Raw genomic sequence first — 26,017 nt, 5'->3', positions numbered from 1 at the left:
TCCCAGCGCATCACAAGCTAAGTTGGAGCACAACCGGGCCATTTACCGACGGTGGACGTCATGGACCTAACCCAGCGTGTTACTTACCCCGACCACCTATAACAATGACACAACGTCACAGACAGACGCTGTACACGCTTTCGGTCTACAGCAGCAAAGGCTGGTGTTTAAAAAAATGAGGTTATAATGCGCCACCAATCTTCAAATGGTAAGATAGACAAATTGAGCCAGCGGCCAATTAATTGAGGTAGGTACATTATTGTTGAGCATAGTAAATCCCCCATCTCGTCCAGCGACCAGTTAGGTAGGTTTTACAGCAGCCACTGATGAAGACTAACTCTGGTTTCTCTTCAAATCCACGAATAAATCTTTCGCCTTTTACTAAAGATTTCCGTGGGGAGGAACATACTAATGAGTCTATAGACTTTTTTTTGTCGTTCCGACCAGTCGGGAGAATTTTCCAAATGAAAAACAAACATCAAATTGCCTAAAAGGAGTATCAAGTAGCATTGGTATATGGCAGAATTGCGCTGCCCTGCCGCACGGAGGCATTATTAGGAAGAGGTCGAATTCTCTTACAGCTGTACACATACAGCTCTAATAGTTTTGGACTATTTCCACGTGTCCCAGCGCATCACAAGCTAAGTTGGAGCACAACCGGGTCATTCACCGACGGTAGATGTCATAGAACTAGCCCAGCGTGTTACTTACCCCGACCACCTATAACATTAAGACAACGTCACAGACAGACGTTGTAAACCCTTCCGGTCTTCATCAGCAGAGGCTGGTGTTTTAAAAAAATGAGGTTAAAATGCGCCACCAATCTTCGGCTGTTGCAAGAGACAAATTGAGCCAGCGGCCAATTTATTGAGGTAGGTACGTTATTGTTGCGCATAGTAAATCCCCCATCTCGTCCAGCGACCAGTTGGGTAGGTTTCACAGCAGCAACTGATGAAGACTAACTCTGGTTTCTCTTCAAATCCACGAATAAATCTTTCGCCTTTTACTAAAGATTTCCGTGGGGAGGAACATACTAATGAGTCTATAGACTATTTTTTGTCGTTCCGACCAGTCGGGACAATTTTCCAAATGAAAAACAAACATCAAATTGCCTAAAAGGAGTGTCAAGTAGCATTGGTATATGGCAGAATTGCGCTGCCCTGCGGCACGGAGGCATTATTAGGAAGAGGTCGAATTCTCTTACAGCTGTACACATACAGCTCTAATAGTTTTGGACTATTTCCACGTGTCCCAGCGCATCACAAGCTAAGTTGGAGCACAACCGGGCCATTTACCGACGGTAGACGTCATGGACCTAACGCAGGGTGTTACTTACACCGACCACCTATAAAAATGACACAACGTCACAGACAGACGCTGTACACGCTTTCGGTCTACAGCAGCAAAGTCTGGTGTTTTAAAAAATGAGGTTATAATGCGCCTCCGATCTTCGAATGGTAAGATAGACAAATTGAGCCAGCGGCCAATTAATTGAGGTAGGTACGTTATTGTTGAGCATAGTAAATCCCCCATCTCGTCCAGCGACCAGTTAGGTAGGTTTTACAGCAGCAACTGATGAAGACTAACTCTGGTTTCTCTTCAAATCCACGAATAAATCTTTCGCCTTTTACTAAAGTTTCCCGTGGGGAGGACCATACTAATGAGTCTATAGACTATTTTTTGTCGCCCCGACCAGTCGGTAATGAAAATAGGTTTTACAGCAGCCACTGATGAAGACTAACTCTGGTTTCTCTTCAAATCCACGAATAAATCTTTCGCCTTTTACTAAAGATTTCCGTGGGGAGGAACATACTAATGAGTACATAGACTATTTTTTGTCGTTCCGACCAGTCGGGACAATTTTCCAAATGAAAAACAAATATCAAATTGCCTAAAAGGAGTATCAAGTAGCATTGGTATATGGCAGAATTGCGCTGCCCTGCGGCACGGAGGCATTATTAGGAAGAGGTGGAATTCTCTTACAGCTGTACACATACAGCTCTAAAAGTTTTGGACTATTTCCACGTGTCCCAGCGCATCACAGGCTAAGTTGGAACTTAACCGGGCCAATCACCGACGGTAGACGTCATGGACGTAGCCCAGCATGTTCCTTACCCCGACCGCGTACAACAATGACACCTCGTCACAGACAGACGCTGTACACGCTTCCGGTGTTCATCAGCAAAGTCTGGTGTTTTAAAAAATGAGGTTAAAATGCGCCTCCAATCTTCGGCTGTTGCAAGAGACAAATTGAGCCAGCGGCCAATTAATTGAGGTAGGTACGTTATTGTTGCGCAGAGTAAATCCTTCATCTCGTCCAGCGACCAGTTAGGTAGGTTTTACAGCAGCCACTGATGAAGACTAACTCTGGTTTCCCTTCAAATCCACGAATAAATCTTTCGCCTTTTACTAAAGATTTCCGTGGGGAGGAACATACTAATGAGTCTATAGACTATTTTTTGTCGTTCCGACCAGTCGGGACAGTTTTCCAAATGAAAAACAAACATCAAATTGCCTAAAAGGAGTATCAAGTAGCATTGGTATATGGCAGAATTGCGCTGCCCTGCCGCACGGAGGCACTATTAGGAAGAGGTCGAATTCTCTTACAGCTGTACACATACAGCTCTAAAAGTTTTGGACTATTTCCACGTGTCCCAGCGCATCACAAGCTAAGTTGGAGCACAACCGGGCCATTTACCGACGGTAGACGTCATGGACCTAACCCAGCGTGTTACTTACCCCGACCACCTATAACAATGACACAACGTCACAGACAGACGCTGTACACGCTTTCGGTCTACAGCAGCAAAGGCTGGTGTTTAAAAAAATGAGGTTTTTATGCGCCTCCAATCTTCGAATGGTAAGATAGACAAATTGAGCCAGCGGCCAATTAATTGAGGTAGGTACGTTATTGTTGCGCAGAGTAAATCTCCCATCTCGTCCAGCGACCAGTTAGATACGTTTCACAGCAGCCACTGATGAAGACTAACTCTGGTTTCTCTTCAAATCCACGAGTAAATCTTTCGCCTTTTACTAAAGATTTCCGTGGGGAGGAACATACTAATGAGTCTATAGACTATTTTTTGTCGTCCCGACCAGTCGGGACAATTTTCCAAATGAAAAACAAACATCAAATTGCCTAAAAGGAGTATCAAGTAGCATTGGTATATGGCAGAATTGCGCTGCCCTGCGGCACGGAGGCATTATTAGGAAGAGGTCGAATTCTCTTACAGCTGTACACATACAGCTCTAATAGTTTTGGACTATTTCCACGTGTCCCAGCGCATCACAAGCTAAGTTGGAGCACAACCGGGCCATTTACCGACGGTAGACGTCATGGACCTAACCCAGCGTGTTATTACCCTGACCACCTATAACAATGACACAACGTCACAGACAGACGCTGTACACGCTTTCGGTCTACAGCAGCAAAGGCTGGTGTTTTAAAAAATGAGGTTATAATGCGCCTCCAATCTTCGAAAGGTAAGATAGACAAATTGAGCCAGCGCCCAATTAATTGAGGTAGGTACATTATTGTTGAGCCTAGTAAATCCCCCATCTCGTCCAGCGACCAGTTAGGTAGGTTTTACAGCAGACACTGGTGAAGACTAACTCTGGTTTCTCTTCAAATCCACGAATAAATCTTTCGCCTTTTACTAAAGATTTGCGTGGGGAGGAACATACTAATGAGTCTATAGACTATTTTTTGTCGTCCCGACCAGTCGGGACAATTTTCCAAATAAAAAACAAACATCAAATTGCCTAAAAGGAGTATCAAGTAGCATTGGTATATGGCAGAATTGCGCTGCCCTGCGGCACGGAGGCATTATTAGGAAGAGGTCGAATACTCTTACAGCTGTACACATACAGCTCTAAAAGTTTTGGACTATTTCCTCGTGTTCCAGCGCATCACAGGCTAAGTTGGAACATAACCGTGCCAATCACCGACGGTAGACGTCATGGACCTAGCCCAGCGTGTTCCTTACCCCGACCGCCTACAACAATGACACCTCGTCACAGACAGACGCTGTACACGCTTCCGGTCTTCATCAGCAAAGGCTGGTGTTTTAAAAAATGAGGTTAAAGTGCGCCTCCAATCTTCGGCTTTTGCAAGAGACAAAATGAGCCAGCGGCCAATTAATTGAGGTAGGTACGTTATTGTTGCGCAGAGTAAATCTCCCATTTCGTCCAGCGACCAGTTAGATACGTTTCACAGCAGCCACTGATGAAGACTAACTCTGGTTTCTCTTCAAATCCACGAATAAATCTTTCGCCTTTTACTAACGATTTGCGTGGGGAGGAACATACTAATGAGTCTATAGACTATTTTTTGTCGGCCCGACCAGTCGGGACAATTTTCCAAATGAAAAACAAACATCAAATTGCCTAAAAGGAGTATTAAGTAGCATTGGTATATGGCAGAATTGCGCTGCCCTGCCGCACAGAGGCATTATTAGGAAGAGGTCGAATTCTTTTACAGCTGTACACATACAGCTCTAAAAGTTTTGGACTATTTCCACGTGTCCCAGTGCATAACAGGCTAAGTTGGAACATAACCGGGCCAATCACCGACGGTAGACGTCATGGACCTAGCCCAGCATGTTCCTTACCCCGACGGCGTACAACAATGACACCTCGTCACAGACAGACGCTGTACACGCTTCCGGTCTTCATCAGCAAAGTCTGGTGTTTTAAAAAATGAGGTTAAAATGCGCCTCCAATCTTCGGCTGTTGCAAGAGACAAATTGAGCCAGCGGCCAATTAATTGAGGTAGGTACGTTATTGTTGCGCAGAGTAAATCCTTCATCTCGTCCAGCGACCAGTTAGGTAGGTTTTACAGCAGCCACTGATGAAGACTAACTCTGGTTTCCCTTCAAATCCACGAATAAATCTTTCGCCTTTTACTAAAGATTTCCGTGGGGAGAAACATACTAATGAGTCTATAGACTATTTTTTGTCGTTCTGACCAGTCGGGACAGTTTTCCAAATGAAAAACAAACATCAAATTGCCTAAAAGGAGTATCAAGTAGCATTGGTATATGGTTGAATTGCGCTGCCCTGCCGCACGGAGGCACTATTAGGAAGAGGTCGAATTCTCTTACAGCTGTACACATACAGCTCTAAAAGTTTTGGACTATTTCCACGTGTCCCAGCGCATCACAAGCTAAGTTGGAGCACAACCGGGCCATTTACCGACGGTAGACGTCATGGACCTAACCCAGCGTGTTACTTACCCCGACCACCTATAACAATGACACAACGTCACAGACAGACGCTGTACACGCTTTCGGTCTACAGCAGCAAAGGCTGGTGTTTTAAAAAATGAGGTTTTTATGCGCCTCCAATCTTCGAATGGTAAGATAGACAAATTGAGCCAGCGGCCAATTAATTGAGGTAGGTACGTTATTGTTGCGCAGAGTAAATCTCCCATCTCGTCCAGCGACCAGTTAGATACGTTTCACAGCAGCCACTAATGAAGACTAACTCTGGTTTCTCTTCAAATCCACCAATAAATCTTTCGCCTTTTACTAAAGATTTCCGTGGGGAGGAACATACTAATGAGTCTATAGACTATTTTTTGTCGTCCCGACCAGTCGGGACAATTTTCCAAATGAAAAACAAACATCAAATTGCCTAAAAGGAGTATCAAGTAGCATTGGTATATGGCAGAATTGCGCTGCCCTGCCGCACGGAGGCATTATTAGGAAGAGGTCGAATACTCATACAGCTGTACACATACAGCTCTAAAAGTTTTGGACTATTTCCACGTGTTCCAGCGCATCACAGGCTAACTTGGAACATAAGCGGGCCAATCTCCGACGGTAGACGTCATGGACCTAGCCCAGCGTGTTCCTTACCCCGACCGCCTACAACAATGACACCTCGTCACAGACAGACGCTGTACACGCTTCCGGTCTTCATCAGCAAAGTCTGGTGTTTTAAAAAATGAGGTTAAAATGCGCCTCCAATCTTCGGCTGTTGCAAGAGACAAATTGAGCCAGCGGCCAATTAATTGAAGTAGGTACGTTATTGTTGCGCAGAGTAAATCTCCCATCTCGTCCAGCGACCAGTTAGATACGTTTCACAGCAGCCACTGATGAAGACTAACTCTGGTTTCTCTTCAAATCCACGAATAAATCTTTCGCCTTTTACTAAAGATTTCCGTGGGGAGGAACATACTAATGAGTCTATAGACTATTTTTTGTCGTTCCGACCAGTCGGGACAATTTTCCAAATGAAAAACAAACATCAAATTGCCTAAAAGGAGTATCAAGTAGCATTGGTATATGGCAGAATTGCGCTGCCCTGCCGCACGGAGGCATTATTAGGAAGAGGTCGAATTGTCTTACATCTGTACACATACAGCTCTAATAGTTTTGGACTATTTCCACGTGTCCCAGCGCATCACAAGCTAAGTTGGAGCACAACCGGGCCATTTACCGACGGTGGACGTCATGGACCTAACCCAGCGTGTTACTTACCCCGACCACCTATAACAATGACACAACGTCACAGACAGACGCTGTACACGCTTTCGGTCTACAGCAGCAAAGGCTGGTGTTTAAAAAAATGAGGTTATAATGCGCCACCAATCTTCGAATGGTAAGATAGACAAATTGAGCCAGCGCCCAAATAATTGAGGTACGTACATTATTGTTGAGCATAGTAAATCCCCCATCTCGTCCAGCGACCAGTTAGGTAGGTTTTACAGCAGCCACTGATGAAGACTAACTCTGGTTTCTCTTCAAATCCACGAATAAATCTTTCGCCTTTTACTAAAGATTTCCGTGGGGAGGAACATACTAATGAGTCTATAGACTATTTTTTGTCGTTCCGACCAGTCGGGACAATTTTCCAAATGAAAAACAAACATCAAATTGCCTAAAAGGAGTATCAAGTAGCATTGGTATATGGAAGAATTGCGCTGCCCTGCCGCACGGAGGCATTATTAGGAAGAGGTCGAATTGTCTTACAGCTGTACACATACAGCTCTTAAAGTTTTGGACTTTTTCCACGTGTCCCAGCGCATCACAAGCTAAGTTGGAACACAACCGGGCCATTTACCGACGGTAGATGTCATGGACCTAACCCAGCGTGTTCCTTACCCCGACCACCTATAACAATGACACAACGTCACAGACAGACGTTGTAAACGCTTCCGGTCTTCATCAGCAAAGGCTGGTGTTTTATAAAATGAGGTTATAATGCGCCTCCAATCTTCGAAAGGTAAGATAGACAAATTGAGCCAGCGGCCAATTAATTGAGGTAGGTACGTTATTGTTGCGCATAGTAAATCCCCCATCTCGTCCAGCGACCAGTTAGGTAGGTTTTACAGCAGACACTGATGAAGACTACCTCTGGTTTCTCTTCAAATCCACGAATAAATCTTTCGCCTTTTACTAAAGATTTCCGTGGGGAGGAACATACTAATGAGTCTATAGACTATTTTTTGTCGTCGCGACCAGTCGGGACAATTTTACAAATGAAAAACAAACATCAAATTGCCTAAAAGGAGTATCAAGTAGCATTGGTATATGGCAGAATTGCGCTGCCCTGCGGCACGGAGGCATTATTAGGAAGAGGTCGAATTCTCTTACAGCTGTACACATACAGCTCTAATAGTTTTGGACTATTTCCACGTGTCCCAGCGCATCACAAGCTAAGTTGGAGCACAACCGGGCTATTTACCGACGGTAGACGTCATGGACCTAACCCAGCGTGTTACTTACACCGACCACCTATAACAATGACACAACGTCACAGACAGACGCTGTACACGCTTTCGGTCTTCATCAGCAAAGGCTGGTGTTTTAAAAAATGAGGTTAAAATGCGCCTCCAATCTTTGGCTGTTGCAAGAGACAAATTGAGCCAGCGGCGAATTAATTGAGGTAGGTACGTTATTGTTGCGCAGAGTAAATCCCCCATCTCGTCCAGCGATCAGTTAGGTAGGTTTTACAGCAGCCACTGATGAAGACTAACTCTGGTTTCTCTTTAAATCCACAAATAAATCTTTCGCCTTTTACTAAAGATTTCCGTGGGGAGGAACATACTAATGATTCTATAGACTATTTTTTGTCGTTCCGACCAGTCGGGACAATTTTCCAAATGAAAAACAAACATCAAATTGCCTAAAAGGAGTATCAAGTAGCATTGGTATATGGCAGGATTGCGCTGCTTTGCCGCACGGAGGCATTATTAGGAAGAGGTCGAATTCTCTTACAGCTGTACACATACAGCTCTAATAGTTTTGGACTATTTCCACGTGTTCCAGCGCATCACAGGCTAAGTTGGAACATAACCGGGCCAATCACCGACGGTAGACCTCATGGACCTAGCCCAGCGTGTTCCTTATCCCGACCCCCTACAACAATGACACCTCGTCACAGACAGACGCTGTACACGCTTCCGGTCTTCATCAGCAAAGGCTGGTGTTTTAAAAAATGAGGTTAAAATGCGCCTCCAATCTTCGGCTGTTGCAAGAGGCAAAGTGAGCCAGCGGCCAATTAATTGAGGTAGGTACGTTATTGTTGCGCAGAGTAAATCTCCCATCTCGTCCAGCGACCAGTTAGATACGTTTCACAGCAGCCACTGATGAAGACTAACTCTGGTTTTTCTTCAAATCCACGAATAAATCTTTCGCCTTTTACTAAAGATTTCCGTGGGGAGGAACATACTATTGAGTCTATAGACTATTTTTTGTCGTCCCGACCAGTCGGGACAATTTTCCAAATGAAAAACAAATATCAAATTGCCTAAAAGGAGTATCAAGTAGCATTGGTATATGGCAGAATTGCGCTGCCCTGCCGCACGGAGGCATTATTAGAAAGAGGTCGAATTCTCTTACAGCTGTACACATACAGCTCTAAAAGTTTTGGACTATTTCCACGTGTCCCAGCGCATCACAGGCTAACTTGGAACATAACTGGGCCAATCACCGACGGTAGACGTCATGGACCTAACCCAGCGTGTTCCTTACCCCGACCGCCTACAACAATGACACCTCGTCACAGACAGACGCTGTACACGCTTCCGGTCTTCATCAGCAAAGGCTGGTGTTTTAAAAAATGAGGTTAAAATGCGCCTCCAATCTTCGGCTGTTGCAAGAGACAAATTGAGCCAGCGGCCAAGTAATTGAGGTAGGTACGTTATTGTTGCGCAGAGTAAATCTCCCATCTTGTCCAGCGACCAGTTAGATACGTTTCACAGCAGCCACTAATGAAGACTAACTCTGGTTTCTCTTCAAATCCACGAATAAATCTTTCGCCTTTTACTAAAGATTTCCGTGGGGAGGAACATACTAATGAGTCTATAGCCTATTTTTGTCGTCCCGACCAGTAGGGACAATTTTTCAAATGAAAAACAAACATCAAATTGCCTAAAAGGAGTATCAAGTAGCATTGGTATATGGAAGAATTGCGCTGCCCTGCGGCACGGAGGCATTATTAGGAAGAGGTCGAATTGTCTTACAGCTGTACACATACAGCTCTAAAAGTTTTGGACTTTTTCCACGTGTCCCAGCGCATCACAAGCTAAGTTGGAACACAACCGGGCCATTTACCGACGGTAGATGTCATGGACCTAACCCAGCGTGTTCCTTATCCCGACCACCTATAACAATGACACAACGTCACAGACAGATGTTGTAAACGCTTCCGGTCTTCATCAGCAAAGGCTGGTGTTTTATAAAATGAGGTTATAATGCGCCTCCAATCTTCGAAAGGTAAGATAGACAAATTGAGCCAGCGGCCAATTAATTGAGGTAGGTACGTTATTGTTGCGCATAGTAAATCCCCCATCTCGTCCAGCGACCAGTTAGGTAGGTTTTACAGCAGACACTGATGAAGACTAACTCTGGTTTCTCTTCAAATCCACGAATAAATCTTTCGCCTTTTACTAAAGATTTCCGTGGGGAGGAACATACTAATGAGTCTATAGACTATTTTTTGTCGTCCCGACCAGTCGGGACAATTTTCCAAATGAAAAACAAACATCAAATTGCCTAAAAGGAGTATCAAGTAGCATTGGTATATGGCAGAATTGCGCTGCCCTGCGGCACGGAGGCATTATTAGGAAGAGGTCGAATTCTCTTACAGCTGTACACATACAGCTCTAATAGTTTTGGACTATTTCCACGTGTCCCAGCGCATCACAAGCTAAGTTGGAGCACAACCGGGCTATTTACCGACGGTAGACGTCATGGACCTAACCCAGCGTGTTACTTACACCGACCACCTATAACAATGACACAACGTCACAGACAGACGCTGTACACGCTTTCGGTCTTCATCAGCAAAGGCTGGTGTTTTAAAAAATGAGGTTAAAATGCGCCTCCAATCTTCGGCTGTTGCAAGAGACAAATTGAGCCAGCGGCGAATTAATTGAGGTAGGTACGTTATTGTTGCGCAGAGTAAATCCCCCATCTCGTCCAGCGATCAGTTAGGTAGGTTTTACAGCAGCCACTGATGAAGACTAACTCTGGTTTCTCTTTAAATCCACAAATAAATCTTTCGCCTTTTACTAAAGATTTCCGTGGGGAGGAACATACTATTGAGTCTATAGACTATTTTTTGTCGTCCCGACCAGTCGGGACAATTTTCCAAATGAAAAACAAATATCAAATTGCCTAAAAGGAGTATCAAGTAGCATTGGTATATGGCAGAATTGCGCTGCCCTGCCGCACGGAGGCATTATTAGAAAGAGGTCGAATTCTCTTACAGCTGTACACATACAGCTCTAAAAGTTTTGGACTATTTCCACGTGTCCCAGCGCATCACAGGCTAACTTGGAACATAACCGGGCCAATCACCGACGGTAGACGTCATGGACCTAACCCAGCGTGTTCCTTACCCCGACCGCCTACAACAATGACACCTCGTCAGAGACAGACGCTGTACACGCTTCCGGTCTTCATCAGCAAAGGCTGGTGTTTTAAAAAATGAGGTTAAAATGCGCCTCCAATCTTCGGCTGTTGCAAGAGACAAATTGAGCCAGCGGCCAATTAATTGAGGTAGGTACGTTATTGTTGCGCAGAGTAAATCTCCCATCTCGTCCAGCGACCAGTTAGATACGTTTCACAGCAGCCACTAATGAAGACTAACTCTGGTTTCTCTTCAAATCTACGAATAAATCTTTCGCCTTTTACTAAAGATTTCCGTGGGGAGGAACATACTAATGAGTCTATAGCCTATTTTTTGTCGTCCCGACCAGTAGGGACAATTTTCCAAATGAAAAACAAACATCAAATTGCCTAAAAGGAGTATCAAGTAGCATTGGTATATGGAAGAATTGCGCTGCCCTGCTGCACGGAGGCATTATTAGGAAGAGGTCGAATTGTCTTACAGCTGTACACATACAGCTCTAAAAGGTTTGGACTTTTTCCACGTGTCCCAGCGGATCACAAGCTAAGTTGGAACACAACCGGGCCATTTACCGACGGTAGATCTCATGGACCTAACCCAGCGTGTTCCTTACCCCGACCACCTATAACAATGACACAACGTCACAGACAGACGTTGTAAACGCTTCCGGTCTTCATCAGCAAAGGCTGGTGTTTTATAAAATGAGGTTATAATGCGCCTCCAATCTTCGAAAGGTAAGATAGACAAATTGAGCCAGCGGCCAATTAATTGAGGTAGGTACGTTATTGTTGCGCATAGTAAATCCCCCATCTCGTCCAGCGACCAGTTAGGTAGGTTTTACAGCAGACACTGATGAAGACTAACTCTGGTTTCTCTTCAAATCCACGAATAAATCTTTCGCCTTTTACTAAAGATTTCCGTGGGGAGGAACATACTAATAAGTCTATAGACTATTTTTTGTCGTCCCGACCAGTCGGGACAATTTTCCAAATGAAAAACAAACATCAAATTGCCTAAAAGGAGTATCAAGTAGCATTGGTATATGGCAGAATTGCGCTGCCCTGCGGCACGGAGGCATTATTAGGAAGAGGTCGAATTCTCTTACAGCTGTACACATACAGCTCTAATAGTTTTGGACTATTTCCACGTGTCCCAGCGCATCACAAGCTAAGTTGGAGCACAACCGGGCTATTTACCGACGGTAGACGTCATGGACCTAACCCAGCGTGTTACTTACACCGACCACCTATAACAATGACACAACGTCACAGACAGACGCTGTACACGCTTTCGGTCTACAGCAGCAAAGGCTGGTGTTTTAAAAAATGAGGTTATAATGCGCCTCCAATCTTCGAATGGTAAGATAGACAAATTGAGCCAGCGGCCAATTAATTGAGGTACGTACATTATTGTTGAGCATAGTAAATCCCCCATCTCGTCCAGCGACCAGTTAGGTAGGTTTTACAGCAGCCACTGATGAAGACTAACTCTGGTTTCTCTTCAAATCCACGAATAAATCTTTCGCCTTTTACTAAAGATTTCCGTGGGGAGGAACATACTAATGAGTCTATAGAGTATTTTTTGTCGCCCCGACCAGTCGGGACAATTTTCCAAATGAAAAACAAACATCAAATTGCCTAAAAGGAGTATCAAGTAGCATTGGTATATGGCAGAATTGCGCTGCCCTGCGGCACGGAGGCTTTATTAGGAAGAGGTCGAATTCTCTTACAGCTGTACACATACAGCTCTAAAAGTTTTGGACTATTTCCACGTGTTCCAGCGCATCACAGGCTAAGTTGGAACATAACCGGGCCAATCACCGACGGTAGACGTCATGGACCTAGCCCAGCATGTTCCTTATCCCGACCGCCTACAACAATGACACAACGTCACAGACAGACGTTGTAAACGCTTCCGGTCTTTATCAGCAAAGGCTGGTGTTTTAAAAAATGAGGTTAAAATGCGCCTCCAATCTTCAGCTGTTGCAAGAGACAAATTGAGCCAGCGGCGAATTAATTGAGGTAGGTACGTTATTGTTGCGCAGAGTAAATCCCCCATCTCGTCCAGCGACCAGTTAGGTAGGTTTTACAGCAGCCACTGATGAAGACTAACTCTGGTTTTTCTTCAAATCCACGAATAAATCTTTCGCCTTTTACTAAAGATTTCCGTGGGGAGGAACATACTAATGAGTCTATAGACTATTTTTTGTCGTCCCGACCAGTCGGGACAATTTTCCAAATGAAAAACAAACATCAAATTGCCTAAAAGGAGTATCAAGTAGCATTGGTATATGGCAGAATTGCGCTGCCCTGCCGCAGGGAGGCATTATTAGGAAGAGGTCGAATTCTCTTACAGCTGTACACATACAGCTCTAAAAGTTTTGGACTATTTCCACGTGTCCCAGCGCATCACAGGCTAAGTTGGAACATAACCGGGCCAATCACCGACCGTAGACGTCATGGACCTAGCCCAGCATGTTCCTTACCCCGACCGCGTACAACAATGACACAACGTCACAGACAGACGTTGTAAACGCTTCCGGTCTTCATCAGCAAAGGCTGGTGTTTTAAAAAATGAGGTTAAAATGCGCCTCCAATCTTCAGCGGTTGCAAGAGACAAATTGAGCCAGCGGCCAATTAATTGAGGTAGGTACGTTATTGTTGCGCAGAGTAAATCCCCCATCTCGTCCAGCGACCAGTTAGGTAGGTTTTACAGCAGCCACTGATGAAGACTAACTCTGGTTTTTCTACAAATCCACGAATAAATCTTTCGCCTTTTACTAAAGATTTCCGTGGGGAGGAACATACTAATGAGTCTATAGACTATTTTTTGTCGTCCCGACCAGTCGGGACAATTTTCCAAATGAAAAACAAACATCAAATTGCCTAAAAGGAGTATCAAGTAGCATTGGTATATGGCAGAATTGCGCTGCCCTGCCGCACGGAGGCATTATTAGGAAGAGGTCGAATTCTCTTACAGCTGTACACATACAGCTCTAAAAGTTTTGGACTATTTCCACGTCTCCCAGCGCATCACAAGCTAAGTTGGAGCACAACCGGGTCATTCACCGACGGTAGACGTCATGGACCTAGCCCAGCGTGTTCCTTACCCCGACCGCCTACAACAATGACACCTCGTCAGAGACAGACGCTGTACACGCTTCCGGTCTTCATCAGCAAAGGCTGGTGTTTTAAAATATGAGGTTAAAATGCGCCTCCAATCTTCGGCTGTTGCAAGAGACAAATTGAGCCAGCGGCCAATTAATTGAGGTAGGTACGTTATTGTTGCGTAGAGTAAGTCTCCCATCTCGTCCAGCGACCAGTTAGGTAGGTTTTACAGCAGCCACTGATGAAGACTAACTCTGGTTTCTCTTCAAATCCACGAATAAATCTTTCGCCTTTTACTAAAGATTTCCGTGGGGAGGAACATACTAATGAGTCTATAGACTATTTTTTGTCGTCCCGACCAGTAGGGACAGTTTTTCAAATGAAAAACAAACATCAAATTGCCTAAAAGGAGTATCAAGTAGCATTGGTATATGGCAGAATTGCGCTGCCCTGCCGCACGGAGGCATTATTAGGAAGAGGTCGAATTGTCTTACAGCTGTACACATACAGCTCTAAAAGTTTTGGACTTTTTCCACGTGTCCCAGCGCATCACAAGCTAAGTTGGAGCACAATCGGGCCAATTACCGACGGTAGATGTCATGGACCTAGCCCAGCGTGTTCCTTACCCCAACCACTTATAAAAATGACACAACGTCACAGACAGACGTTGTAAACGCTTCCGGTCTTCATCAGCAAAGTCTGGTGTTTTATAAAATGAGGTTATAATGCGCCTCCAATCTTCGAAAGGTAAGATAGACAAATTGAGCCAGCGGCCAATTAATTGAGGTAGGTACGTTATTGTTGCGCATAGTAAATCCCCCATCTCGTCCAGCGACCAGTTAGGTAGGTTTTACAGCAGCCACTGATGAAGACTAACTCTGGTTTCTCTTCAAATCCACGAATAAATCTTTCGCCTTTTACTAAAGATTTCCGTGGGGAGGAACATACTAATGAGTCTATAGAGTATTTTTTTGTCGTCCCGACCAGTCGGGACAATTTTCCAAATGAAAAACAAACATCAAATTGCCTAAAAGGAGTATCAAGTAGCATTGGTATATGGCAGAATTGCGCTGCCCTGCCGCACGGAGGCATTATTAGGAAGAGGTCGAATTCTCTTACAGCTGTACACATACAGCTCTAAAAGTTTTGGACTATTTCCACGTGTCCCAGCGCATCACAGGCTAAGTTGGAACATAACCGGGCCAATCACCGACGGTAGACGTCATGGACCTAGCCCAGCATGTTCCTTACCCCGACCGCGTACAACAATGACACAACGTCACAGACAGACGTTGTAAACGCTTCCGGTCTTCATCAGCAAAGGCTGGTGTTTTAAAAAATGAGGTTAAAATGCGCCTCCAATCTTCGGCTGTTGCAAGAGACAAATTGAGCCAGCGGTCAATTAATTGAGGTAGGTACGTTATTGTTGCGCAGAGTAAATCCCCCATCTCGTCCAGCGACCAGTTAGGTAGGTTTTACAGCAGCCACTGATGAAGACTAACTCTGGTTTCTCTTCAAATCCACGAATAAATCTTTCGCCTTTTACTAAAGATTTCCGTGGGGAGGAACATACTAATGAGTCTATAGACTATTTTTTGTCGTCCCGACCAGTCGGCACAATTTTCCAAATGAAAAAATAACATCAAATTGCCTAAAAGGAGTATCAAGTAGCATTGGTATATGGCAGAATTGCGCTGCCCTGCCGCACGGAGGCATTATTAGGAAGAGGTCGAATTCTCTTACAGCTGTACACATACAGCTCTAAAAGTTTTGGACTATTTCCACGTGTCCCAGCGCATCACAAGCTAAGTTGGAGCACAACCGGGTCATTCACCGACGGTAGACGTCATGGACCTAGCCCAGCGTGTTCCTTACCCCGACCCCCTACAACAATGACACCTCGTCACAGACAGACGCTGTACACGTTTCCGGTCTTCATCAGCAAAGGCTGGTGTTTTATAAAATGAGGTTAAAATGCGCCTCCAATCTTCGGCTGTTGCAAGAGACAAATTGAGCCAGCGGCCAATTAATTGAGGTAGGTACGTTATTGTTGCGCAGAGTAAATCTCCCATCTCGTCCAGCGACCAGTTAGATACGTTTCACAGCAGCCACTAATGAAGACTAACTCTGGTTTCTCTTCAAATCCACGAATAAATCTTTCGCCTTTTACTAAAGATTTCCGTGGGGAGGAACATACTAATGAGTCTATAGACTATTTTTTGTCGTCCCGACCAGTAGGGACAATTTTTCAAATGAAAAACAAACATCAAATTGCCTAAAAGGAGTATCAAGTAGCATTGGTATATGGCAGAATTGCGCTGCCCTGCCGCACGGAGGCATTATTAGGAAGAGGTCGAATTGTCTTACAGCTGTACACATACAGCTCTAAAAGTTTTGGACTTTTTCCACGTGTCCCAGCGCATCACAAGCTAAGTTGGAGCACAACCGGGCCATTTACCGACAATAGATGTCATGGACCTAGCCCAGCGTGTTCCTTACCCCGACCAGGTATAAGAATGACACAACGTCACAGACAGACGTTGTAAACGCTTCCGGTCTTCATCAGCAAAGTCTGGTGTTTTATAAAATGAGGTTATAATGCGCCTCCAATCTTCGAAAAGTAAGATAGACAAATTGAGCCAGCGCCCAATTAATTGAGGTAGGTACGTTATTGTTGCGCATAGTAAATCCCCCATCTCGTCCAGCGACCAGTTAGGTAGGTTTTACAGCAGCCACTGATGAAGACTAACTCTGGTTTCTCTTCAAATCCACGAATAAATCTTTCGCCTTTTACTAAAGATTTCCGTGGGGAGGAACATACTAATGAGTCTATAGAGTATTTTTTGTCGTCCCGACCAGTCGGGACAATTTTCCAAATGAAAAACAAACATCAAATTGCCTAAAAGGAGTATCAAGTAGCATTGGTATATGGCAGAATTGCGCTGCCCTGCCGCAGGGAGGCATTATTAGGAAGAGGTCGAATTCTCTTACAGCTGTACACATACAGCTCTAAAAGTTTTGGACTATTTCCACGTGTCCCAGCGCATCACAGGCTAAGTTGGAACATAACCGGGCCAATGACCGACGGTAGACGTCATGGACCTAGCCCAGCGTGTTCCTTACCCCGACCGCCTACAACAATGACACCTCGTCACAGACAGACGCTGTACACGCTTCCGGTCTTCATCAGCAAAGGCTGGTGTTTTAAAAAATGAGGTTAAAATGCGCCTCCAATCTTCGGCTGTTGCAAGAGACAAAATGAGCCAGCGGCCAATTAATTGAGGTAGGTACGTTATTGTTGTGCAGAGTAAATCTCCCATCTCTTCCAGCGACCAGTTAGATACGTTTCACAGCAGCCACTGATGAAGACTAACTCTGGTTTCTCTTCAAATCCACGAGTAAATCTTTCGCCTTTTACTAAAGATTTCCGTGGGGAGGAACATACTAATGAGTCTATAGACTATTTTTTGTCGTCCCGACCAGTCGGGACAATTTTCCAAATGAAAAACAAACATCAAATTGCCTAAAAGGAGTATCAAGTAGCATTGGTATATGGCAGAATTGCGCTGCCCTGCCGCACGGAGGCATTATTAGGAAGAGGTCGAATTCTCTTACAGCTGTACACATACAGCTCTAAAAGTTTTGGACTATTTCCACGTGTCCCAGCGCATCACAGGCTAAGTTGGAACATAACCGGGCCAATCACCGACGGTAGACGTCATGGACCTAGCCCAGCATGTTCCTTACCCCGACCGCGTACAACAATGACACAACGTCACAGACAGACGTTGTAAACGCTTCCGGTCTTCATCAGCAAAGGCTGGTGTTTTAAAAAATGAGGTTAAAATGCGCCTCCAATCTTCGGCTGTTGCAAGAGACAAATTGAGCCAGCGGTCAATTAATTGAGGTAGGTACGTTATTGTTGCGCAGAGTAAATCCCCCATCTCGTCCAGCGACCAGTTAGGTAGGTTTTACAGCAGCCACTGATGAAGACTAACTCTGGTTTCTCTTCAAATCTACGAATAAATCTTTCGCCTTTTACTAAAGATTTCCGTGGGGAGGAACATACTAATGAGTCTATAGACTATTTTTTGTCGTCCCGACCAGTCGGGACAATTTTCCAAATGAAAAAATAACATCAAATTGCCTAAAAGGAGTATCAAGTAGCATTGGTATATGGCAGAATTGCGCTGCCCTGCGGCACGGAGGCATTATTAGGAAGAGGTCGAATTCTCTTACAGCTGTACACATACAGCTCTAAAAGTTTTGGACTATTTCCACGTGTCCCAGCGCATCACAAGCTAAGTTGGAGCACAACCGGGTCATTCACCGACGGTAGACGTCATGGACCTAGCCCAGCGTGTTCCTTACCCCGACCCCCTACAACAATGACACCTCGTCACAGACAGACGCTGTACACGTTTCCGGTCTTCATCAGCAAAGGCTGGTGTTTTATAAAATGAGGTTAAAATGCGCCTCCAATCTTCGGCTGTTGCAAGAGACAAATTGAGCCAGCGGCCAATTAATTGAGGTAGGTACGTTATTGTTGCGCAGAGTAAATCTCCCATCTCGTCCAGCGACCAGTTAGATACGTTTCACAGCAGCCACTAATGAAGACTAACTCTGGTTTCTCTTCAAATCCACGAATATATCTTTCGCCTTTTACTAAAGATTTCCGTGGGGAGGAACATACTAATGAGTCTATAGACTATTTTTTGTCGTCCCGACCAGTAGGGACAATTTTTCAAATGAAAAACAAACATCAAATTGCCTAAAAGGAGTATCAAGTAGCATTGGTATATGGCAGAATTGCGCTGCCCTGCCGCACGGAGGCATTATTAGGAAGAGGTCGAATTGTCTTACAGCTGTACACATACAGCTCTAAAAGTTTTGGACTTTTTCCACGTGTCCCAGCGCATCACAAGCTAAGTTGGAGCACAACCGGGTCATTTACCGACGGTAGATGTCATGGACCTAGCCCAGCGTGTTACTTACACCGACCACCTATAACAATGACACAACGTCACAGACAGACGCTGTACACGCTTTCGGTCTACAGCAGCAAAGGCTGGTGTTTTAAAAAATGAGGTTATAATGCGCCTCCAATCTTCGAATGGTATGATAGACAAATTGAGCCAGCGGCCAATTAATTGAGGTAGGTACATTATTGTTGAGCATAGTAAATCCCCCATCTCGTCCAGCGACCAGTTAGGTAGGTTTTACAGCAGCCACTGATGAAGACTAACGCTGGTTTCTCTTCAAATCCACGAATAAATCTTTCGCCTTTTACTAAAGATTTCCGTGGGGAGGAACATATTAATGAGTCTATAGACTATTTTTTGTCGTCCCGACCAGTAGGGACAATTTTCCAAATGAAAAACAAACATCAAATTGCCTAAAAGGAGTATCAAGTAGCATTGGTATATGGCAGAATTGCGCTGCCCTGCCGCACGGAGGCATTATTAGGAAGAGGTCGAATTCTCTTACAGCTGTACACATACAGCTCTAAAAGTTTTGGACTATTTCCACGTGTCCCAGCGCATCACAAGCTAAGTTGGATCACAACCGGGTCATTCACCGACGGTAGATGTCATGGACCAAGCCCAGCGTGTTCCTTACCCCGACCACCTATAACAATGACACAACGTCACAGACAGACGTTGTAAACGCTTCCGGTCTTCATCAGCAAAGTCTGGTAGTTTAAAAAATGAGGTTAAAATGCGCCACCAATCTTCGGCTGTTGCAAGAGACATATTGAGCCAGCGGCCAATTTATTGAGGTAGGTACGTTATTGTTGCGCATAGTAAATCCCCCATCTCGTCCAGCGACCAGTTAGGTAGGTTTTACAGCAGACACTGATGAAGACTAACTCTGGTTTCTCTTCAAATCCACGAATAAATCTTTCGCCTTTTACTAAAGATTTCCGTGGGGAAGAACATACTAATGAGTCTATAGAGTATTTTTTGTCGTCCCGACCAGTAGGGACAATTTTTCAAATGAAAAACAAACATCAAATTGCCTAAAAGGAGTATCAAGTAGCATTGGTATATGGCAGAATTGCGCTGCCCTGCGGCACGGAGGCATTATTAGGAAGAGGTCGAATTCTTTTACAGCTGTACACATACAGCTCTAAAAGTTTTGGACTATTTCCACGTGTCCCAGCGCATCACAAGCTAAGTTGGAGCACAACCGGGTCATTCACCGACGGTAGATGTCATGGACCTAACCCAGCGTGTTCCTTACGCCGACCACCTATAACAATGACACAACGTCACAGACAGACGTTGTAAACGCTTCCGGTCTTCATCAGCAAAGGCTATTGTTTTATAAAATGAGGTTAAAATGCGCCTCCAATCTTCGGCTGATGCAAGAGACAAATTGAACCAGCGGCCAATTAATTGAGGTAGGTACGTTATTGTTGCGCAGAGTAAATCCCCCATCTCGTCCAGCGACCAGTTGGGTAGGTTTTACAGCAGCCACTGATGAAGACTAACTCTGGTTTCTCTTCAAATCCACGAATAAATCTTTCGCCTTTTACTAAAGATTTCCGTGGGGAGGAACATACTAATGAGTCTATAGAGTATTTTTTGTCGTTCCGACCAGTCGGGACAATTTTCCAAATGAAAAACAAACATCAAATTGCCTAAAAGGAGTATCAAGTAGCATTGGTATATGGCAGAATTGCGCTGCCCTGCGGCACGGAGGCATTATTAGGAAGAAGTCGAATTGTCTTACAGCTGTACACATACAGCTCTAATAGTTTTGGACTATTTCCACGTGTCCCAGCGCATCACAAGCTAAGTTGGAGCACAACCGGGCCATTTACCGACGGTAGACGTCATGGACCTAACCCAGCGTGTTACTTACACCGACCACCTATAACAATGACACAACGTCACAGACAGACGCTGTACACGCTTTCGGTCTACAGCAGCAAAGGCTGGTGTTTAAAAAAATGAGGTTATAATGCGCCTCCAATCTTCGAATGGTAAGATAGACAAATTGAGCCAGCGCCCAATTAATTGAGGTAGGTACATTATTGTTGAGCATAGTAAATCCCCCATCTCGTCCAGCGACCAGTTAGGTAGGTTTTACAGCAGCCACTGATGAAGACTAACTCTGACTCTTCAAATCCACGAATAAATCTTTCGCCTTTTACTAAAGATTTCCGTGGGGAGGAACATACTAATGAGTCTATAGACTATTTTTTGTCGTTCCTACCAGTCGGGACAATTTTCCAAATGAAAAACAAACATCAAATTGCCTAAAAGGAGTATCAAGTAGCATTGGTATATGGCAGAATTGCGCTGCCCTGCCGCACGGAGGCATTATTAGGAAGAGGTCGAATTCTCTTACAGCTGTACACATACAGCTCTAAAATTTTGGACTATTTCCACGTGTCCCAGCGCATCACAAGCTAAGTTGGGGCACAACCGGGTCATTCACCGACGGTAGATATTATGGACCTAACCCAGCGTGTTACTTACACCGACCACCTATAAGAATCACACAACGTCACAGACAGACGTTGTAAACGCTTCCGGTCTTCATCAGCAAAGGCTGGTGTTTTTAAAAATGAGGTTAAAATGCGCCACCAATCTTCGGCTGTTGCAAGAGACAAATTGAGCCAGCGGCCAATTAATTGAGGTAGGTACGTTATTGTTGAGCATAGTAAATCCCCTATCTCGTCCAGCGACCAGTTAGGTAGGTTTTACAGCAGCCACTGATGAAGACTAACTCTGGTTTCTCTTCAAATCCACGAATAAATCTTTCGCCTTTTACTAAAGATTTCCGTGGGGAGGAACATACTAATGAGTCTATAGACTATTTTTTGTCGTTGCGACCAGTCGGGACAATTTTCCAAATGAAAAAAAAACATCAAATTGCCTAAAAGGAGTATCAAGTAGCATTGGTATATGGCAGAATTGCGCTGCCCTGCGGCACGGAGGCATTATTAGGAAGAGGTCGAATTCTCTTACAGCTGTACACATACAGCTCTAATAGTTTTGGACTATTTCCACGTGTCCCAGCGCATCACAAGCTAAGTTGGAGCACAACAGGGTCATTCACCGACGGTAGATGTCATGGACCTAGCCCAGCGTGTTCCTTACCCCGACCACCTATAACAATGACACAACGTCACAGACAGACGTTGTAAACGCTTCCGGTCTTCATCAGCAAAGTCTGGTGTTTTAAAAAATGAGGTTAAAATGCGCCTCCAATCTTCGGCTGTTGCAAGAGACAAATTGAGCCAGCGGCCAATTAATTGAGGTAGGTACGTTATTGTTGCGCATAGTGAATCCCCCATCTCGTCCAGCGACCAGTTAGGTAGGTTTTACAGAAGCCACTGATGAAGACTAACTCTGGTTTCTCTTCAAAACCACGAATAAATCTTTCGCCTTTTACTAAAGATTTCCGTGGGGAGGAACATACTAATGAGTCTATAGACTATTTTTTGTCGTCCCGACCAGTCGGGACAATTTTCCAAATGAAAAACAAACATCAAATTGCCTAAAAGGAGTATCAAGTAGCATTGGTATATGGCAGAATTGCGCTGCCCTGCCGCACGGAGGCATTATTAGGAAGAGGTCGAATTCTCTTACAGCTGTACACATACAGCTCTAAAAGTTTTGGACTATTTCCACGTGTTCCAGCGCATCACAGGCTAAGTTGGAACATAACCGGGCCAATCACCGACGGTAGACGTCATGGACCTTGCCCAGCGTGTTCCTTACCCCGACCGCCTACAACAATGACACCTCGTCACAGACAGACGCTGTACACGCTTCCGGTCTTCATCAGCAAAGGCTGGTGTTTTAAAAAATGAGGTTAAAATGCGCCTCCAATCTTCGGCTGTTGCAAGAGACAAATTGAGCCAGCGGCCAATTAATTGAGGTAGGTACGTTATTGTTGCGCAGAGTAAATCTCCCATCTCGTCCAGCGACCAGTTAGATACGTTTCACAGCAGCCACTGATGAAGACTAACTCTGGTTTCTCTTCAAATCCACGAATAAATCTTTCGCCTTTTACTAAAGATTTCCGTGAGGAGGAACATATTAATAAGTCTATAGACTATTTTTTGTCGTTCCGACCAGTCGGGACAATTTTCCAAATGAAAAACAAACATCAAATTGCCTAAAAGGAGTGTCAAGTAGCATTGGTATATGGCAGAATTGCGCTGCCCTGCGGCACGGAGGCATTATTAGGAAGAGGTCGAATTCTCTTACAGCTGTACACATACAGCTCTAATAGTTTTGGACTATTTCCACGTGTCCCAGCGCATCACAAGCTAAGTTGGGGCACAACCGGGCCATTTACCGGCGGTAGACGTCATGGACCTAACCCAGCGTGTTACTTACACCGACCACCTATAACAATGACACAACGTCACAGACAGACGCTGTACACGCTTTCGGTCTACAGCAGCAAAGGCTGGTGTTTTAAAAAATGAGGTTATAATGGGCCTCCAATCTTCGAATGGTAAGATAGACAAATTGAGCCAACGGCCAATTAATTGAGGTAGGTACATTATTGTTGAGCATAGTAAATCCCCCATCTCGTCCAGAGACCAGTTAGGTAGGTTTTACAGCAGACACTGATAAAGACTAACTCTGACTCTTCAAATCCACCAATAAATCTTTCGCCTTTTACTAAAGATTTCCGTGGGGAGGAACATACTAATGAGTCTATAGACTTTTTTTTGTCGTTCCGACCAGTCGGGACAATTTTCCAAATGAAAAACAAACATCAAATTGCCTAAAAGGAGTATCAAGTAGCATTGGTATATGGCAGAATTGCGCTGCCCTGCCGCACGGAGGCATTATTAGGAAGAGGTCGAATTCTCTTACAGCTGTACACATACAGCTCTAATAGTTTTGGACTATTTCCACGTGTCCCAGCGCATCACAAGCTAAGTTGGAGCACAACCGGGCCATTTACCGACGGTAGACGTCATGGACCTAACCCAGCGTGTTACTTACCCCGACCACCTATAACAATGACACAACGTCACAGACAGACGCTGTACACGCTTTCGGTCTACAGCAGCAAAGGCTGGTGTTTTTAAAAATGAGGTTATAATGCGCCTCTAATCTTCGAATGGTAAGATAGACAAATTGAGCCAGCGCCCAATTAATTGAGGTAGGTACGTTATTGTTGAGCATAGTAAATCCCCCATCTCGTCCAGCGACCAGTTAGGTAGGTTTTACAGCAGACACTGATGAAGACTAACTCTGGTTTCTCTTCAAATCCACGAATAAATCTTTCGCCTTTTACTAAAGATTTCCGTGGGGAGGAACATACTAATGAGTCTATAGACTATTTTTTGTCGTTCCGACCAGTCGGGACAATTTTCCAAATGCAAAACAAACATCAAATTGCCTAAAAGGACTATCAAGTAGCATTGGTATATGGCAGAATTGCGCTGCCCTGCCGCACGGAGGCATTATTAGGAAGAGGTCGAATTCTCTTACAGCTGTACACATACAGCTCTAAAAGTTTTGGACTATTTCCACGTGTTCCAGCGCATCACAGGCTAAGTTGGAACATAACAGGGCCAATCACCGACGGTAGACGTCATGGACCTTGCCCAGCGTGTTACTTACCCCGACCGCCTACAACAATGACACCTCGTTACAGACAGACGATGTACACGCTTCCGGTCTTCATCAGCAAAGGCTGGTGTTTTAAAAAATGAGGTTAAAATACGCCTCCAATCTTCGGCTGTTGCATGAGACAAATTGAGCCAGCGGCCAATTAATTGAGGTAGGTACGTTATTGTTGAGCATAGTAAATCCCCCATCTCGTCCAGCGACCAGTTAGGTAGGTTTTACAGCAGCCACTGATAAAGACTAACTCTGGTTTCTCTTCAAATCCACGAATAAATCTTTCGCCTTTTACTAAAGATTTCCGTGGGGAGGAACATACTAATGAGTCTATAGACTATTTTTTGTCGTTCCTACCAGTCGGGACAATTTTCCAAATGAAAAACAGACATCAAATTGCCTAAAAGGAGTATCAAGTAGCATTGGTATATGGCAGATTTGCTCTGCTCTGCCGCACGGAGGCATTATTAGGAAGAGGTCGAATTCTCTTACAGCTGTACACATACAGCTCTAATAGTTTTGGACTATTTCCACGTGTCCCAGCGCATCACAAGCTAAGTTGGAGCACAACCGGGCCATTTACCGACCGTAGATGTCATGGACCTAACCCAGTGTGTTACTTACACCGACCACCTATAACAATGACACAACGTCACAGACAGACGCTGTACACGCTTTCGGTCTACAGCAGCAAAGGCTGGTGTTTTAAAAAATGAGGTTATAATGGGCCTCCAATCTTCGAATGGTAAGATAGACAACCTGAGCCAGCGGCCAATTAATTGAGGTAGGTACGTTATTGTTGCGCAGAGTAAATCTCCCATCTTGTCCAGCGACCAGTTAGATACGTTTCACAGCAGCCACTGATGAAGACTAACTCTGGTTTCTCTTCAAATCCACGAATAAATCTTTCGCCTTTTACTAAAGATTTCCGTGGGGAGGAACATACTAATGAGTCTATAGACTATTTTTTGTCGTTCCGACCAGTCGGGACAATTTTCCAAATGAAAAACAAACATCAAATTGCCTAAAAGGAGTATCAAGTAGCATTGGTATATGGCAGAATTGCGCTGCCCTGCGGCACGGAGGCATTATTAGGAAGAGGTCGAATTCTCTTACAGCTGTACACATACAGCTCTAATAGTTTTGGACTATTTCCACGTGTCCCAGCGCATCACAAGCTAAGTTGGAGCACAACCGGGCCATTTACCGACCGTAGACGTCACAGACCTAACCCAGTGTGTTACTTACACCGACCACCTATAACAATGACACAACGTCACAGACAGACGCTGTACACGCTTTCGGTCTACAGCAGCAAAGGCTGGTGTTTTAAAAAATGAGGTTATAATGCGCCTCCAATCTTCGAATGGTAAGATAGACAAACTGAGCCAGCGGCCAATTAATTGAGGTAGGTACGTTATTGTTGCGCAGAGTAAATCTCCCATC

At 44.6% G+C, this 26,017-nt stretch overlaps 42 non-coding genes across 42 annotated transcripts; all 42 read left to right on the top strand.

Moving 5' to 3' along the window:
* Positions 1 to 334: 334 nt before the first annotated feature.
* Positions 335 to 454, top strand: LOC135478885 (U5 spliceosomal RNA). The gene has a single exon (XR_010445775.1). It is a non-coding gene; the product is annotated as a U5 spliceosomal RNA (small nuclear RNA).
* A 505-nt stretch (positions 455 to 959) lies between these two features.
* On the top strand, positions 960 to 1,080 carry LOC135478611 (U5 spliceosomal RNA). Its single transcript, XR_010445517.1, has one exon. It is a non-coding gene; the product is annotated as a U5 spliceosomal RNA (small nuclear RNA).
* A 503-nt stretch (positions 1,081 to 1,583) lies between these two features.
* On the top strand, positions 1,584 to 1,703 carry LOC135478373 (U5 spliceosomal RNA). The gene has a single exon (XR_010445299.1). It is a non-coding gene; the product is annotated as a U5 spliceosomal RNA (small nuclear RNA).
* Positions 1,704 to 1,738: 35 nt separating this feature from the next.
* On the top strand, positions 1,739 to 1,859 carry LOC135478693 (U5 spliceosomal RNA). The gene has a single exon (XR_010445594.1). It is a non-coding gene; the product is annotated as a U5 spliceosomal RNA (small nuclear RNA).
* Positions 1,860 to 2,362: 503 nt separating this feature from the next.
* Positions 2,363 to 2,483, top strand: LOC135478853 (U5 spliceosomal RNA). The gene has a single exon (XR_010445745.1). It is a non-coding gene; the product is annotated as a U5 spliceosomal RNA (small nuclear RNA).
* A 503-nt stretch (positions 2,484 to 2,986) lies between these two features.
* Positions 2,987 to 3,107, top strand: LOC135478737 (U5 spliceosomal RNA). Its single transcript, XR_010445636.1, has one exon. It is a non-coding gene; the product is annotated as a U5 spliceosomal RNA (small nuclear RNA).
* A 502-nt stretch (positions 3,108 to 3,609) lies between these two features.
* Positions 3,610 to 3,730, top strand: LOC135478875 (U5 spliceosomal RNA). The gene has a single exon (XR_010445766.1). It is a non-coding gene; the product is annotated as a U5 spliceosomal RNA (small nuclear RNA).
* A 503-nt stretch (positions 3,731 to 4,233) lies between these two features.
* LOC135478370 (U5 spliceosomal RNA) lies at positions 4,234 to 4,354 on the top strand. Its single transcript, XR_010445296.1, has one exon. It is a non-coding gene; the product is annotated as a U5 spliceosomal RNA (small nuclear RNA).
* Positions 4,355 to 4,857: 503 nt separating this feature from the next.
* Positions 4,858 to 4,978, top strand: LOC135478880 (U5 spliceosomal RNA). Its single transcript, XR_010445771.1, has one exon. It is a non-coding gene; the product is annotated as a U5 spliceosomal RNA (small nuclear RNA).
* A 503-nt stretch (positions 4,979 to 5,481) lies between these two features.
* LOC135478814 (U5 spliceosomal RNA) lies at positions 5,482 to 5,602 on the top strand. The gene has a single exon (XR_010445710.1). It is a non-coding gene; the product is annotated as a U5 spliceosomal RNA (small nuclear RNA).
* A 503-nt stretch (positions 5,603 to 6,105) lies between these two features.
* LOC135478610 (U5 spliceosomal RNA) lies at positions 6,106 to 6,226 on the top strand. The gene has a single exon (XR_010445516.1). It is a non-coding gene; the product is annotated as a U5 spliceosomal RNA (small nuclear RNA).
* A 503-nt stretch (positions 6,227 to 6,729) lies between these two features.
* Positions 6,730 to 6,850, top strand: LOC135478609 (U5 spliceosomal RNA). The gene has a single exon (XR_010445515.1). It is a non-coding gene; the product is annotated as a U5 spliceosomal RNA (small nuclear RNA).
* A 503-nt stretch (positions 6,851 to 7,353) lies between these two features.
* LOC135478337 (U5 spliceosomal RNA) lies at positions 7,354 to 7,474 on the top strand. Its single transcript, XR_010445264.1, has one exon. It is a non-coding gene; the product is annotated as a U5 spliceosomal RNA (small nuclear RNA).
* Positions 7,475 to 7,977: 503 nt separating this feature from the next.
* LOC135478351 (U5 spliceosomal RNA) lies at positions 7,978 to 8,098 on the top strand. The gene has a single exon (XR_010445277.1). It is a non-coding gene; the product is annotated as a U5 spliceosomal RNA (small nuclear RNA).
* A 503-nt stretch (positions 8,099 to 8,601) lies between these two features.
* LOC135478695 (U5 spliceosomal RNA) lies at positions 8,602 to 8,722 on the top strand. Its single transcript, XR_010445596.1, has one exon. It is a non-coding gene; the product is annotated as a U5 spliceosomal RNA (small nuclear RNA).
* A 503-nt stretch (positions 8,723 to 9,225) lies between these two features.
* LOC135478861 (U5 spliceosomal RNA) lies at positions 9,226 to 9,345 on the top strand. Its single transcript, XR_010445753.1, has one exon. It is a non-coding gene; the product is annotated as a U5 spliceosomal RNA (small nuclear RNA).
* Positions 9,346 to 9,848: 503 nt separating this feature from the next.
* LOC135478432 (U5 spliceosomal RNA) lies at positions 9,849 to 9,969 on the top strand. Its single transcript, XR_010445347.1, has one exon. It is a non-coding gene; the product is annotated as a U5 spliceosomal RNA (small nuclear RNA).
* Positions 9,970 to 10,472: 503 nt separating this feature from the next.
* LOC135478836 (U5 spliceosomal RNA) lies at positions 10,473 to 10,593 on the top strand. The gene has a single exon (XR_010445730.1). It is a non-coding gene; the product is annotated as a U5 spliceosomal RNA (small nuclear RNA).
* Positions 10,594 to 11,096: 503 nt separating this feature from the next.
* Positions 11,097 to 11,217, top strand: LOC135478588 (U5 spliceosomal RNA). The gene has a single exon (XR_010445495.1). It is a non-coding gene; the product is annotated as a U5 spliceosomal RNA (small nuclear RNA).
* Positions 11,218 to 11,720: 503 nt separating this feature from the next.
* LOC135478812 (U5 spliceosomal RNA) lies at positions 11,721 to 11,841 on the top strand. Its single transcript, XR_010445708.1, has one exon. It is a non-coding gene; the product is annotated as a U5 spliceosomal RNA (small nuclear RNA).
* Positions 11,842 to 12,344: 503 nt separating this feature from the next.
* On the top strand, positions 12,345 to 12,465 carry LOC135478686 (U5 spliceosomal RNA). The gene has a single exon (XR_010445589.1). It is a non-coding gene; the product is annotated as a U5 spliceosomal RNA (small nuclear RNA).
* Positions 12,466 to 12,968: 503 nt separating this feature from the next.
* LOC135478690 (U5 spliceosomal RNA) lies at positions 12,969 to 13,089 on the top strand. Its single transcript, XR_010445593.1, has one exon. It is a non-coding gene; the product is annotated as a U5 spliceosomal RNA (small nuclear RNA).
* Positions 13,090 to 13,592: 503 nt separating this feature from the next.
* On the top strand, positions 13,593 to 13,713 carry LOC135478842 (U5 spliceosomal RNA). The gene has a single exon (XR_010445736.1). It is a non-coding gene; the product is annotated as a U5 spliceosomal RNA (small nuclear RNA).
* A 503-nt stretch (positions 13,714 to 14,216) lies between these two features.
* Positions 14,217 to 14,337, top strand: LOC135478711 (U5 spliceosomal RNA). Its single transcript, XR_010445611.1, has one exon. It is a non-coding gene; the product is annotated as a U5 spliceosomal RNA (small nuclear RNA).
* Positions 14,338 to 14,840: 503 nt separating this feature from the next.
* LOC135478696 (U5 spliceosomal RNA) lies at positions 14,841 to 14,962 on the top strand. The gene has a single exon (XR_010445597.1). It is a non-coding gene; the product is annotated as a U5 spliceosomal RNA (small nuclear RNA).
* A 503-nt stretch (positions 14,963 to 15,465) lies between these two features.
* Positions 15,466 to 15,586, top strand: LOC135478824 (U5 spliceosomal RNA). Its single transcript, XR_010445719.1, has one exon. It is a non-coding gene; the product is annotated as a U5 spliceosomal RNA (small nuclear RNA).
* A 503-nt stretch (positions 15,587 to 16,089) lies between these two features.
* Positions 16,090 to 16,210, top strand: LOC135478710 (U5 spliceosomal RNA). Its single transcript, XR_010445610.1, has one exon. It is a non-coding gene; the product is annotated as a U5 spliceosomal RNA (small nuclear RNA).
* Positions 16,211 to 16,713: 503 nt separating this feature from the next.
* On the top strand, positions 16,714 to 16,834 carry LOC135478568 (U5 spliceosomal RNA). Its single transcript, XR_010445476.1, has one exon. It is a non-coding gene; the product is annotated as a U5 spliceosomal RNA (small nuclear RNA).
* A 503-nt stretch (positions 16,835 to 17,337) lies between these two features.
* LOC135478735 (U5 spliceosomal RNA) lies at positions 17,338 to 17,458 on the top strand. Its single transcript, XR_010445634.1, has one exon. It is a non-coding gene; the product is annotated as a U5 spliceosomal RNA (small nuclear RNA).
* A 503-nt stretch (positions 17,459 to 17,961) lies between these two features.
* Positions 17,962 to 18,082, top strand: LOC135478423 (U5 spliceosomal RNA). The gene has a single exon (XR_010445339.1). It is a non-coding gene; the product is annotated as a U5 spliceosomal RNA (small nuclear RNA).
* Positions 18,083 to 18,585: 503 nt separating this feature from the next.
* LOC135478888 (U5 spliceosomal RNA) lies at positions 18,586 to 18,706 on the top strand. Its single transcript, XR_010445778.1, has one exon. It is a non-coding gene; the product is annotated as a U5 spliceosomal RNA (small nuclear RNA).
* Positions 18,707 to 19,209: 503 nt separating this feature from the next.
* Positions 19,210 to 19,330, top strand: LOC135478884 (U5 spliceosomal RNA). Its single transcript, XR_010445774.1, has one exon. It is a non-coding gene; the product is annotated as a U5 spliceosomal RNA (small nuclear RNA).
* A 503-nt stretch (positions 19,331 to 19,833) lies between these two features.
* On the top strand, positions 19,834 to 19,954 carry LOC135478343 (U5 spliceosomal RNA). Its single transcript, XR_010445270.1, has one exon. It is a non-coding gene; the product is annotated as a U5 spliceosomal RNA (small nuclear RNA).
* Positions 19,955 to 20,457: 503 nt separating this feature from the next.
* Positions 20,458 to 20,578, top strand: LOC135478689 (U5 spliceosomal RNA). The gene has a single exon (XR_010445592.1). It is a non-coding gene; the product is annotated as a U5 spliceosomal RNA (small nuclear RNA).
* Positions 20,579 to 21,081: 503 nt separating this feature from the next.
* On the top strand, positions 21,082 to 21,199 carry LOC135478362 (U5 spliceosomal RNA). Its single transcript, XR_010445288.1, has one exon. It is a non-coding gene; the product is annotated as a U5 spliceosomal RNA (small nuclear RNA).
* Positions 21,200 to 21,701: 502 nt separating this feature from the next.
* On the top strand, positions 21,702 to 21,822 carry LOC135478874 (U5 spliceosomal RNA). The gene has a single exon (XR_010445765.1). It is a non-coding gene; the product is annotated as a U5 spliceosomal RNA (small nuclear RNA).
* A 503-nt stretch (positions 21,823 to 22,325) lies between these two features.
* Positions 22,326 to 22,446, top strand: LOC135478520 (U5 spliceosomal RNA). The gene has a single exon (XR_010445431.1). It is a non-coding gene; the product is annotated as a U5 spliceosomal RNA (small nuclear RNA).
* A 503-nt stretch (positions 22,447 to 22,949) lies between these two features.
* LOC135478848 (U5 spliceosomal RNA) lies at positions 22,950 to 23,070 on the top strand. Its single transcript, XR_010445742.1, has one exon. It is a non-coding gene; the product is annotated as a U5 spliceosomal RNA (small nuclear RNA).
* Positions 23,071 to 23,573: 503 nt separating this feature from the next.
* Positions 23,574 to 23,691, top strand: LOC135478372 (U5 spliceosomal RNA). The gene has a single exon (XR_010445298.1). It is a non-coding gene; the product is annotated as a U5 spliceosomal RNA (small nuclear RNA).
* Positions 23,692 to 24,194: 503 nt separating this feature from the next.
* On the top strand, positions 24,195 to 24,315 carry LOC135478608 (U5 spliceosomal RNA). Its single transcript, XR_010445514.1, has one exon. It is a non-coding gene; the product is annotated as a U5 spliceosomal RNA (small nuclear RNA).
* Positions 24,316 to 24,818: 503 nt separating this feature from the next.
* LOC135478787 (U5 spliceosomal RNA) lies at positions 24,819 to 24,939 on the top strand. The gene has a single exon (XR_010445683.1). It is a non-coding gene; the product is annotated as a U5 spliceosomal RNA (small nuclear RNA).
* A 503-nt stretch (positions 24,940 to 25,442) lies between these two features.
* LOC135478607 (U5 spliceosomal RNA) lies at positions 25,443 to 25,563 on the top strand. Its single transcript, XR_010445513.1, has one exon. It is a non-coding gene; the product is annotated as a U5 spliceosomal RNA (small nuclear RNA).
* Positions 25,564 to 26,017: the final 454 nt, after the last annotated feature.

This window comes from Liolophura sinensis, chromosome 11 (genome assembly GCF_032854445.1).
Source record: "Liolophura sinensis isolate JHLJ2023 chromosome 11, CUHK_Ljap_v2, whole genome shotgun sequence".
NCBI lineage: Eukaryota > Metazoa > Mollusca > Polyplacophora > Chitonida > Chitonidae > Liolophura > Liolophura sinensis.
The sequence above is the reverse complement of the archived record's forward strand: the minus strand, read 5'-3'. Positions and strand labels throughout refer to the sequence as shown.